The following is a 12,863-nucleotide window of genomic DNA, read 5'->3' on the forward strand; positions in this document are numbered from 1 at the left end:
CAATATCACTTCCAAGCTCTCTTGCTTTCCAGGGGTCTTAGAGGAACCAGATCAAACAAGAAATGGAGCTCGAGAAGCAGTGCCCGGGAGGTCAGCCGAGAGCAACATCTCACATTAAGAACGGTTTCTGGAAAGGTCCCTGCCTTTTCTGCTTCCCTCATCACTGATGTTTAGCAAAATCCAAACTGGAATCTAGCAATATCGTATCAGATATCAGATAAAGAAAGAGAAGAGAAAGCAGATAAAGAATGGGAGGGGGTCCATCCATGTTTTAAAATGTTAATTTTCCAGGGTCACCTGGCTTGTGCCGTTGGTTGAGTGTGGACTCCAGATTTTGGCTCAGGTCCCGATCTCAGTCCTGGATCCAGTTTAAGATTTTCCCTCCCCTTCCCGGTCTGTGCCTTCCTCCCCTCCCCACCTAGCTCGCAAGCACCCTCTCTGTCTTAATAAGACTTTAAGATGTTAATTTCCCAGGGTAAATTTCACTTCAACAAAATTGACCATGGTTTATATTTTCTTTTCTTTTCTTTTTTTTTTAAGATTTTATTTATTTATTTGTCAGAGAGAGGGGGAGAGAGCGAGCACAGGCAGACAGAGTGGCAGGCAGAGGCAGAGGGAGAAGCAGGCTCCCTGTGGAGCAAGGAGCCCGATGTGGGACTCGATCCCAGGACGCTGGGATCATGACCTGAGCCGAAGGCACCTGCTTAACCAACTGAGCCACCCAGGAGTCCCTGGTTTATATTTTCTAACTAAAAAAAAAGTCCATATCCTTTTTTGGCCTATATATAACAACTGTTATATATTTGCTTGTCTAAAAATATTTACAACTTTCAAGTCAATGCAGCAAGTTATTCTCCAAGATTGACAAATCGATAATGCTTTATAATTTTATTTTTTTCAAAGATTTTATTTATTTATTTGACAGACAGAGACCACAAGTAGGCAGAGAGGCAGGCAGAGAGAGAGAGGAGGAAGCAGGCTCCCCGCTGAGCAGAGAGCCCAATATGGGGCTCGATCCCAGGACCCTGAGATCATGACCTGAGCTGAAGGCAGAGGCTTTAACCCACTGAGCCACCCAGGTGCCCCTATAATTGTATTTTTTTTTTTTTAAGCTTCAAAATGATAAAGTTCTCAGCTAGCACCTCGTGGCCACCAATATTGGAAGCTGATTTTTTAAGGGCACCTCGTTGGCTCTGTGGGAAAAACATGCAACTCTTGATCTTGGGGTCATGAGTTCAAGCCCCAGGGTGAGCGTAGAGATTACTTAAATAAATAAAAACTTTAAAAAAAGATTAATGGGGCATCTGGGTAGCTCAGTCAGTTAAGCTTCTGCCTTTGGCTCAGGTCCTGAGCTCAGGCTCCCTGGCAGCAGGGAGTCAGCTTCTCCCTCTGACCTTCTCCCTCTCTGGCTCTCCCTCCCTGTCTCAGAAAAAAAAAGGTTAAGAAGCTGATTTTTTTTTTTTTAAAGATTTTATTTATTTATTTATTTGACAGAGAGAGAGAGAGAGAGAGATCACAAGTAGGCAGAAGCAGGCAGGGGGGAGGGCAGGCTCCCTGCTGAGCAGAGAGCCAGATGCTGGGGCTCGATCCCAGGACCCTGCAATCATGGCCAGAGCCGAAGGCAGAGGCTTTAACCCGCTGAGCCCCCCAGGCGTCCCAAGAAGCTGATTTTCGAGCAGAGTAAAACATAAACACTAGCAGCAGAGCTAGACTTATTCCCCCAAATGTCCACAAGAGATGAGTTTTTACTTCCCACATTTTGTTGTAGTCAAATAAAATGGTTTCTAGACACTCTGGAGATATGCAAAGAAAAGAAAATCCATCTCAGCCTCTCTTCAGAATAATAGTATTCCTAATCTTGGTGGCTGAAGAGAGAGGTTAGAAGATTTTTAGAGATCTGAACAGTTTAAAATAGCTTTTTTTTTTTGCCAGTCCAGGGAGGAAAACACTGAACTATCTCTATTCCTGAAAAGAAAGGGCTGAAGGCACTAATTCACCGTTTGTCTCTAGCTACAGTGTTTCTTGGATGTTCATGAGATGGCTTGGTGTGAAGAAACTAGGCATTAAGTTGAAGAATGATTGCCTTTATTATTGAATAATTTCCCTCTTACTGACAAAATTTTTCTCAGCACAATTTGCAAAAGCAGCTCCTCTCAGTGCGTTATCATCCCCAAACTCAAAACCACACAGATAATTAAAAGGGAGTCTCTTGGGTGCCTGGGTGGCTCAGTGGGTTGAGCTGCTGCCTTTGGCTCAGGTCATGATCTCAGGGTCCTGGGATCGAGTCCCACATCGGGCTCTCTGCTCAGGGGGGAGCCTGCTTCCCTCTCTCTCTCTCTCTGCCTCTCTATTTGTGATCCCTCTCTGTAAAATAAATTACAAAAAAAAATTTTAAAGGGAGTCTCTTCTCTCCCACCCAAGCCACATTTGGGATATTCCAGAAAGTGGAACCAGTTAAAAAAAAAAAAAAAAAAAAGGCCTTGGCTTTCATTTTCATTTGCCTTCTTTTTTCCTAAAGCTGCAAACCCCCAGTGTTTCCTGTGCCTGCCTCTTTATTTAGTTTGCTCTGTTCATATATTCATCCTGGAAATTGCTGTTCTGATTTGAAGTCCCTTATCCCTACCCATCCTACCCCAGCCACCTACTTCTGGCTCCCCCCTCCTGTGTTACCAGTGTTCCGCACCCCCAGCCCCGGGATCCCAGCATGGGGGGCACTGACTTGCCCTTCCAGGCACCTGCAGTACCTCCAACAGAGCAGCCCGACTCAAGGGTCCCGGAGCCCCTAGGCTCTTGGAGATGTGAGATCAGGTTTGGGTCTCCCGTAAGGTGTTAGGGAGGAGAGGGGATGGGGAGAGGGCAGCCTGGGATGTCCCATAGACAGAAATTTCTCTCTAGATAACCTGAAACATTTCAAACTGGCCCATTTGTCTTTTTTTCTTTTCTCCCTTTCTCTTTTCTTTTCATGAAATAGGAAAATAGAAAACGTGATTTACTTCAGCAACCAATGTGGGGTCAAAAAAACGACGTCTTGACCGATTCTGGTTGAGGACTCTGTCCCGGGAGCAACAGCTGATGCACAAGGACCAGAGATGGGTTATTAGTGGCTTAGCCGCTTCCAGAACTTTCTGGAGGAAGTACTGGTGAAAAGAAAACAAATTACAGCCAATTTAATCTGTCCTTTTTTGGGAGAGGGAGAAGCAGACTCCCTGCTGAGCAGGGAGCCCACCGGGGGCTGGATCTCAGGACTCGGGGATCATCACCTGAGCCTAAGGCAGATGCTTAACGACTGAGCCACAGGCGTCCCTATATGTCTTTAAAAAAAAGAATAATAATAATAATATAGTTCTTTCACTCTGGCGTCCCCATTTAATCTGTCCTTAAGACCAAGAAAATGAGAATAACTACTTATTTTGAAAATAAGCATCTGGCTATGACCCCTGAAGCCCCTTTATTTCAGATAACCTCATCCAGTTGCTCTCTGGGCTTATTGTCAATTCCCACTAATACAAAATTCTGGGATTCTCTAGGAATTTTTCATGAGCAACTATTCTCAGTGGGTACAAGGGTGCATCTCAGAGGGCTTCCCCTAATGGGCAGGTTCTCAGAGGTACAGGAAGAATTATACGTTTATAACCTCATACTATCTAAATTACTAATTTGAGTATAAGGTGGGATATACCTAATATATTAGTGCTATAGCACTATAAATATACATAAATATAAATATGTATACTGGATCTGAATACTCAATTTAAAAAAAATTGGTGGTATATACAGTCAGTAAGCCTAGAGACCGTGCTGCTAAAGGCGGAGGAAATCTGTCTTCTTCTCTCAGACCCATAGCCATGACTTGTGGTTTATAACCAGAAATTCAGAACTGTCACGAGTGGCTCCCTGTTAATTCATTTATACATCCCATGGCTCCTCAAGGGTGAGACCACATTTTATACATTTTTGTTTCCCCATGACCTAGCACAGTCCTTGAAAATGTTGGAGAATTGGGGGGTTCCTGGCAGACGCCCACCCTTGCTGACAGCTTGAAGGCCACCTCACCAGAGACCTGGAGCCAGAACCCCTCAGCTGAGCCCTTTCCAGGTTCCCGATCTCCAGAAACTGTGAAATAATAAGTGTTTGCTGTTCTAAGGTGCTTAAAAATGCTCTGTGTTTGGGTTTCAAGGACGAAGAAACCACATTGGAATCGGCAAGGACAAGAATTGTCAGATGTTTATAAAAAAAGGTGGCGGATTCTTACAACGCTTAGCAAATGCATATTCCCAGTGGTCACTAGACCGGAGCCAAGATCTTGGTGTTTGTCATGTCAGTTTGGTGACAGCTGTGCCCCGACGGGCTGCCCCACCGTTTTGTTTCCAACGTGACCTGGACGGAGCTCTCCGAAGCAGATGTATGAGGAGGAAATGAGCTCATTGAATAGCAGGCAGAACCGCAAAACAGTTTCACAACCAAAACGTTGCTGTGAAGAGGACCTGACCGCAGAGGCAGGATCAGTGGTGATATCTCCACATGGAAACAGAAATTCAGGAGGTGCTCTGTACGAACCGGTTTAAATAGGACTGGAGGTGCCCTGCCTTTTTCTTATATTCAGGGGCTGTTTGAGAGGCTCCAGAAGTTTAAAAGATGTTGCCAAAACAATACCTATTTTCAGAGCTAAGAGTGGAGTTGCAAATATATGTAAATTTAAATACTGAATTTTAATGTGGAATTGTCTTAGGATCTGGAGACAGTTCCCTGGAGATGCCAGCAGCATTTGGAACAGCAACTGGGGAAGGTAAACCACGGAAGGGGTGACGTCACCAGCGGGCCCCGCAGAAGTCAACAGTTTATCCCAAAGAAACGGAAGCGCAAAGCATCATAAACGCAGTAACTAAAATCAATATTTGTAACAGACACAATAGGTTGGCTTTGGGATCTCATCATTTTACGGAAAGAAGTGCCTTCCAACATGTCTGGTTTTCGAATATGAGATAAAGACAGGAGAAGACCTTTTCTGGCACTATGTTCTTTAATAAAAGGTGGCCCTTTATTTATTTATTTATAGTTATGGTTTTTATTTTTATTTCTTTTTTTTTTAAATAGCAGATCGTTTTTGTCTTTTTTAAAGATTTTATTTATTTATTTGACAGAGAGAGAGATCACAAGTAGGCAGAGAGGCAGGCAGAGAGAGAGGGAGAAGCAGGATCTCTGCTGAGCAGGGAGCCCAACTCGGGACTTGATCCAAGGACCCTGGGATCAAGAGCTGAGCCGAAGGCAGAGGCTTAACCCACTGAGCCACCCAGGCACCCTTTATTTTTATTTGTAAGTAGGCTCCACTCCTAGGATGGAGCCCAGTGTGGGGCGAGGCTTGAATTCACAACCCTAAGATCAAGACCTGAGCTGAGATGGAGTCCAGTGCTTAACCAAACAAGTCTCCTAGGCATTCCCTGCCCCCTTTTATTGTCAGGGCAAAATGAAATTGGAGATCTCTTAAGTTGAACTGTTATTTTTATTTTTTATATTTTTTAAACTGTTATTTTTAAATTGGCCCTGTATTTTTGTCTCATGTTTCATTATTGCATCCTCTGCAGTAGGTGTCTGTGAAGAGGTCTTCGTCCTTGCCATCCTCTGTGCACTGCAGGTAGACAGCACTGGTCCCCATCCCCTGGAGGAGGCATATGGCTCTGTGCGTGTCCAGGAAGCTTCTCCCCTCCTACAAGGGGACTGTTAATATACTCCAAAAGAATCCAGCAACATCTTTGTCTTTACTCCACTGTCCTAGCATGAGAGATGACGGAGGCGTCTATCTAAACACTGGGTTAGTGTCCCTCCTTGGGCTCCACAGATAGTACCCCACCCCCTCGCTCCTTAATTCTCTTCTTGGACACCTGGGTGGCTCAGTCTGCTAAGTGTCTGTTTTTGCCTCACTCTGTTAAGGTCCTGATCCCTTAGCGGGATCGAGTCCCATAGTGGCTTCTTGCTTGCCAGGGAGCCTGCTTCTCCCTCTGCCTGCCGCTCCCCCTGCTTGTACATGCTCTCTCTCTCTCTCTCTGACAATTAAGTAAATAAAATTAAAAAAATTTTTTTTCCTTCTTCTCTTGACTTTTTTTTCCTCATGCAAATGTTTAAATCTACTTTTTTTAAGATCTTATTTATTTATAAGAGAGAGAGAGTCCAGCAAGGGAAGGGAGAGGGACATGCAGACTCCACGCTGAGCACGGAGCCAAGCCCGGGGCTCAATCTCATGACCATGAGCTCACGACCTGAGCTGAGATCAAGTCTGATGCTTAACCAACTGGGCCACCCAGGTGCCACTGAATGTCATGAACAGCGTGAGGCTTGAACTCAAGACCGTGAGATCGGGAGCCGCAAGCTCTACCCCTGAGTCGGGCTGGCGCCCTAAATCTATTCTAGGTGGAAAAATATTAACAACCAGTAAGTGCCCTTAGAGCTCAGTGCCTTTAGACCCCCCTTTCTTTCACAGTCCAGCTTCTTGGACGGACAATCTCTACAGCCTATTGGTCTCCGCCTTGCCCACCAGCACCCCTGTACACGCTGCCCTCCGGCCTCAGAAACAGAGACTGCTCACCCTTGGGGAGAGAAAGAGAGACCCCGGGGGCGTCTGGGTGGGATCCGGTTTCTGGCTCCCTTTCCTCCAGAGAAGCAACGCAGGGGCCTGTCAAGGGGATGTGGGAGGGAGTGTGCAGGTTCCCTTGTAGCTGGTTGGGTCTTGACTGGGCTACCGGGTCTGCTGAACGAACTGGTGGGGGTTCATTCTGATGGCGAGTGCTGTGTGTCCGCCCAGGGCTGGCCGCCTGGGGCAGCCTGAGCTCTCCGCTATGGGAAGAACTGGCTTAGCAGTCTGACATTTTTCAAGGAATCTGACTTTCAGTTTGGTTCAATTGATCACCAAGACAGGATTTTAAAAGCTGAAATAGATTGCTAATCGCTTCTTTAAGAGGAGCGCAGGTAACCTCAAAAGGAAAGAAAAGAAGAAAAGGCACCTAAAATATGAACTGAGAGTTAGGGATTTTTTTTTGCCAGGGACACGTTAACCTGGAACAGCACACAAACGGTAACGTTTGGATGGCACCTCTCTGGCAACTTCTGGAAAAGCATTCTCTTCTAGATTCTTCTTCTGCTTCTGCTCTAACCTGAGGCTCTTCTTAGGACTTTGGCTAAAACCAGAAACGTGACTAAGTGACCCTTTGGGGTTTTAATTTAATAACAGCAGAAAGGTCAGAATAGAAGCTTGAAGAAGTCAGTGCCAAGATTCTCACAGGGCCTGTGTTTGTGGCTGATTTCCAATGAGAAACGGAGGAACTTTTGCTGTAAAGCCACCCAGGAGGAGAGGCATCTTAACTGATGAACATCTCCCAGCCCTACTGAGTAGGCGGGTCCTCACCGGAACCTCTGGAAACACTCCCCGTGGCCCCGCCTGCAAGCCCACGCGCCTACTCCACCGAGGAGGACGCAGAGCAGAAACGTAGGCTCCCGTCCCTGGCGATCCTGTGATAGGGCTCCTCAGGATAGGAAGATGGGGTGGGTCCCAGGCTGAGGGGAAGGCTTATTGAGAACAGGGGCAGGAGGCAGGGAATGAGCAAAAAATAAACCTGGACTCAGTTTCAATTAAGTTAAGTGTCAGCCACCGGGAAGCGACTTGAAACAGAAGGCAAGCAGCCCCAGGCTCTTATGACCGAGCCCCGCTGTGGGGCTATTCTTAGCCTGGGTTTTCTCCCAGCCCAATCTGAAGCGGAAGTTAGACTGAGTCTTCTGCCTATAATGAAGGGCCACTGTTCCCCCCCACCCCAAACCCCAACTGTGTTTCAGATTTTCTGTTTGGGTATATCCTGGACATAACAAAATATGTCTAATGCATGCAACCAAATGCTTGTGGTGAGTTGGCTAGCATTGCAATTAATAGGAAGGCGAGCAGAGGTTAAATAGAGGTCAAACTGCCTTTTTTTTTGTTTCTAAAGTCCTAACTCCTTTCCTTTTTCCTTTTTTAACTGATTCTCCTAGTTAATCGTCAGAGTTTTGTTCTGTTTTTGTTTTTAAGCCTCTGCAACTCGAACTGGATGAACCTTTAATTCTTTCAAATGTATACAATCACGGGGGCTCACATCTGCTACCATGTACAAGCCTCACTGTGTGGTTGCAGTGACTATAAATACTTCCTTTAAATTGGTGTAATTTCTAAATCAAAATGTTCTGAAACCAACGGGAATGTTTATCCTTCGGTAAATTGACTACGGTTCCAACAGCCTTGTTTGTCCTTTGATTTGGGGAAGGAACTTTTCTTCATCAGTAACACTGGCAGGGTTTTGTTCTGGACCCGGTATTGTGGACTGGTGGGATCTTCGGGGGTCCTCCCTGTCCGATCCGGGCAAGTCTCGCGAAGACTGGTTGGGCAGCAAAGAGAGGAACAGCAAGCGTGAGCGACAGGGGTCCTGAAGCCAGGTCCGAAGTGCCTGCAATGGTGTGAATTTCATGGGCGGAGTGATAAGGGGGATCAGGCTGCAGCCAGAGCTTGAACTTTGCTGTGGGACGGACCCAGCTCTCCCACTATGTGACTTTGGAGGAATTGCTTAATGTCTCTTTATTAGGAGTGAGTTGGACAGTTTGCTAGTCAGGGTCGGGGTCCCCCACAAGAAGATACGGAGTCAGGACAGCTAAGGTCAAACAGCACTGACATCTGGTTTTGCAGTTGAGACAGGAGCGTGCTAGGATGCTGCTCTGCAGCCTTTCCAGAAGTGACTTCTGCAAAAACATCCTAAAATAAGACAGTTAACCACAGGGCCTTTGACCCTATCCTGGGCAAGGGACAGTTAAGACATAAGCCCCCAGATGTCAGCCCAAAAAGACCATCAGTATGTAGACATTAGCCCAACAGGCAGACAGACGTGTGCCCAGAGCCCTGATGGGCTCGACTCAGCACACCCTGACTGCTTAAGCTAGTTCCACCCTGACTGCTTAAGCTAGAGCTCATAAAAATCCCCAAACTTAGAAACTCCAGGGGCAACCCTCCCCGGCCTCCCTCCCTCCCCGGAGCCTGGTGCTCTCGCTCACTGAACATTGCCGTGCTGCCCACCTTCTTCCTCTGGTCCTCCCCCTCATGCTTGCAAGCGGTGTGATCAGAACCGGGAGCACTGAAGGCAGACAATTCCCGCACCATCTTGGCCTTTGTTTTTGGTTATCTCCGGCGGGACAGAACACCAAACGCTCACGGCATTGTTTACAGGACCCATGAGCTGTCACTGTGGCCACGCCGGCCCTGGCGCTTGCTGCCTCCGGGAGGATAGGGACGGCTTGCCGAAGCCTCGCTCATCTGTACTACGGGGCGGTTCATGTCCACCCCAAAGGATGGGGCTGAGAACAAAGGGACAGAAGGACGGTCGCCAGCAGTGCTGGAAACAGCCCACGGCCGACCTCAGTGCCTCCTTCCCGCCCCTGGGTGAATTCAGGAGGAGATGAAGTCTGCCAAGGGTTTTACATTCACCTTACACACGCAGCCGCTGTCTTTGGAGCCCCAAGGACTGGCCAAGGGGTCATTAAAAACACCATTTTACATTCCCTTTTCTTGTGTTTTGGGCCTCTTTTTGGGGTGAGAACATCCTTTATGAGTCACTCCTCAGACTGCAAGTCTGCCCCCTCCCCGCCCCTGTGGGACGCCCCAAAGGCAGAGAGATGAGCCCCAGCTTCTGAGCGTGCAATCTGCGGGCACACCCAGGTGAGCCCCGGAGGGCCACACAGAGAGAGGGCCAGAAAGCAGGGGCCTCGCGCAGAGACCGGGGGAGGGTGGCTCAGGGAATGCGGGTGACGCGCTGAATCCGGAATGATGACAGAGTGAAGGCTGAGGGACCAACAGGGCACACAGACATTAGGGGACTTAAGCCCATGAGCCGTCCGCAGAAAGAAGGGCGTGTGTCAAGGCACCAGGGAAGAAGAGCGGGCCTGGGGCATCCGACGAGCTCCGTCCAGCTCAGCAGTACTGGAGCAGTGTGGGTTCTGGGGGTGTCTGGCTTGAAGGCTCAGCGCTATGTTACCAGGGTGCCCCCCCAGGCAAATGAGCATTAGATGGTAACATCTTCTAAGGTACTAGGACATTTGGGGATGGCCTCTCAGACGTCACTGAAGGGGTATTTTTTGGGTTTGGTTTGGGGTTTTTAAGATTTTTATTTTTAAAGATTTTATTTATTTATTTGACGGACAGAACACAAGTAGGCAGAGAGGCAGGCAGAGAGAGAGGGGGAAACAGGCTCACCACTGAGCCAGGAACCTGAATCGGTGCTTGATCGCAGGACCCTGGGATCATGACCTGAGACGAAGGCAGCCGCTTAATGGACTGAACCACCCAGGTGCCCCAAGATTTTTACTTTTTGAAATAATCTCTACCCCTAGCATGGGCTCAGTCTCACAACCCCGAGATCAAGAGTTGCATGCTCTACCCACCCGGCCAGCCAGGCGCCCCCCGCTGGGTCTGGTTTTTTATTTTGCATCAATAAGATTTATTAATAGAATAAATTCTATTAATTAGATTTAGAAACAGGATTTCCACTGTATTTGTTGACTTTTAATTTCTAAATTATCATATCCCAGACTGAGCTTTTTGGGGACAAACAGCGCTATGAATTTCAAGCCATGTACAGTTTGGCGTAGCTGTCAGGATACAGACCGTTCTGTATCCCCCCAAAAATCCATTCTGCTGGCCCTTTGTGGTTATACCGTTCCCCACCTCCCCACCCAGACCAGTGGCGTCTACTGATCTGTTTGCCATGACTGTAGTTCTGGGTTTTTTTTTTTTTTTTTGAGAAGTCATATAAATGGAATGGCAGATTGATTTATTTGTTTATGAGAAAGAGAAAGAGAGCATCCGAGCAGAGGGAGGGGCAGGGGGGAGAGAGAATCTCAGGCGGACTCCACCTTGTCTACGGAACCCACCTCACCACCCTGAGATCAGGACCTGAGCCAAAATCAAGAGTCAGATGCTTAACCGACAGCCACCCAGGCGTCCCTAGTTAGAATCATCTATTATATAAGCTTTTGAGACTGGCATCTTTCATAGACCTCAATGCCTTTGGGGTTTCTCCAAGTTGTTGTCGGTATCAGTGGCTTTTCCTGTTTATTTCTGGGCAGCGTTCCATCATATGGACATGCCAGTTTCTTTACCCACCCCAAGGAAGGACATTTTATTGAAGGACTTTTTTTTTTTTTTTTTTTTAGCTGTCAGAAGAAGAGATGGGAAGCGAGCTGACGGGAGGAGAAGGGGCCCGTCAGACATCTGTTTCAGGAAACTGAGACACTGGTCCCGAGGCCAGAATAAAGGGGGACAGGTAGGAAAATTTTCAGGAGGGAGAGTGGGCAAGACATGAACACTTCATCAGATATGAGCTGGAGGGAGAAAGACAGGTGCAGGGTGAAGCTCATGTTTCTGGTCTGGACGACAAGCGGGACTACAAAATAGAGAATTCGGGAAGATGAGTATGATGCCAGGCCAAGTCAGAGACCCAAATCTGACCTCCCTGTGGGAAGGCCTTCACGGAAGGAGGCAAATCTGTGAAGGGCCTGGTAGACAGCAGGTATTCAATAAAGGACATCTGCCTGGGAACCTAGCCACAGGCACAAAGACGGAAGGACAGAGTCACTGGCCCTGAAGAGTCAGATCTGTAAGCAGGTCATCCTAATGTAACCACCAAGAAGTGCAGCACTAGAAGTGTAGGAGTGCCATTTCCAAAGTAAGAAGGAAGGACCCTTAGCTTAGTATGCCTATCAGAGAGGGCTTCCTGGAGGAGGAGGTACTTCAATGTAAAATCTTTCCTTGAGGAAAATGTGGTCCTCCAGATGAAACCACTTACACAATGTGAATATTCACCAGGAGGATAAGCCGTTTAACCCTTTGGCATCAGTAGATGCTATTCTGCCCTAGAAAACCAGTTCATCTGAAGCTAAGATAGGGCCTGGAAAAGTTTGAGCAGAGGACAGATGGCATGAAAATCCCTGTGTGGGAGTAAGGGTTGCTGAGTTATCTAACCCAGGAAAGCTGACTAAGCAACTAGAATCATCTGGGAGCTTTTTAAAAAAATTCAGGTAACAGAGCCTTACCACAGACCTAAAACCACAAACTCTCTGGGTGTGACCTATGAAAAAAAAACAAAACAAAATAGAGCAGCACTCCCCGGATGACTTTAACGTGAAGTCAGATAAGACCCTAGGTTATCAGGATGGTTCGGCAGCAGAGCCCAGGGATACTGAAAGTTACCTACCTCGCACAGACATAGGGTAAATGTTCAGCCTCAGAAATGCCTGCCACTGGTCAAAGGGAAATCAAGTGTGTGAGTGAATGACTGTCTCCCTTATCCTTTTTTTTTTTTTTAAAGATTTTATTTATTTGACAGACAAAGATCATAAGTAGGCAGAGAGGCAGGCAGAGAGGGAGGGGGAAGCAGGCTCCCCGCTGAGCAGAGAGCCCGATGCAGGGCTCCATCCTAGGACCCTGGGATCATGACCTGAGCCGAAGGCGGAGGGTTTAACCCACTGAGCCACCAAGGTGCCCCTCCCTTAATCTTATTCTTGAAAAAACAACTCCAAACACAGACCCCACTCACTAGGGGTTAGCTGTCCTTTGCTGCCAGGTAACTCAACCACATCTGATAAAAACCATAAATGCATGAGTTTTATAAAATAGCAATAATAGCTATACTTTTTTAGAGTTATTACTAGGTCCTGATTTTGCATATACATAAAAATGTTTCAGCTTCGGGGCACCTGGTGGCTAAGTCATTAAGCGTCTGCCTTCAGCTCAGGTTGTGATCCCAGGGGCCCAAGATAGAGCCCTGCATCAGGCTCCCAGCTCGGCGGGTAGCTGGCTTCTC

The sequence above is a fragment of the Neovison vison genome, chromosome 1 (genome assembly GCF_020171115.1).
Source record: "Neovison vison isolate M4711 chromosome 1, ASM_NN_V1, whole genome shotgun sequence".
NCBI lineage: Eukaryota > Metazoa > Chordata > Mammalia > Carnivora > Mustelidae > Neogale > Neogale vison.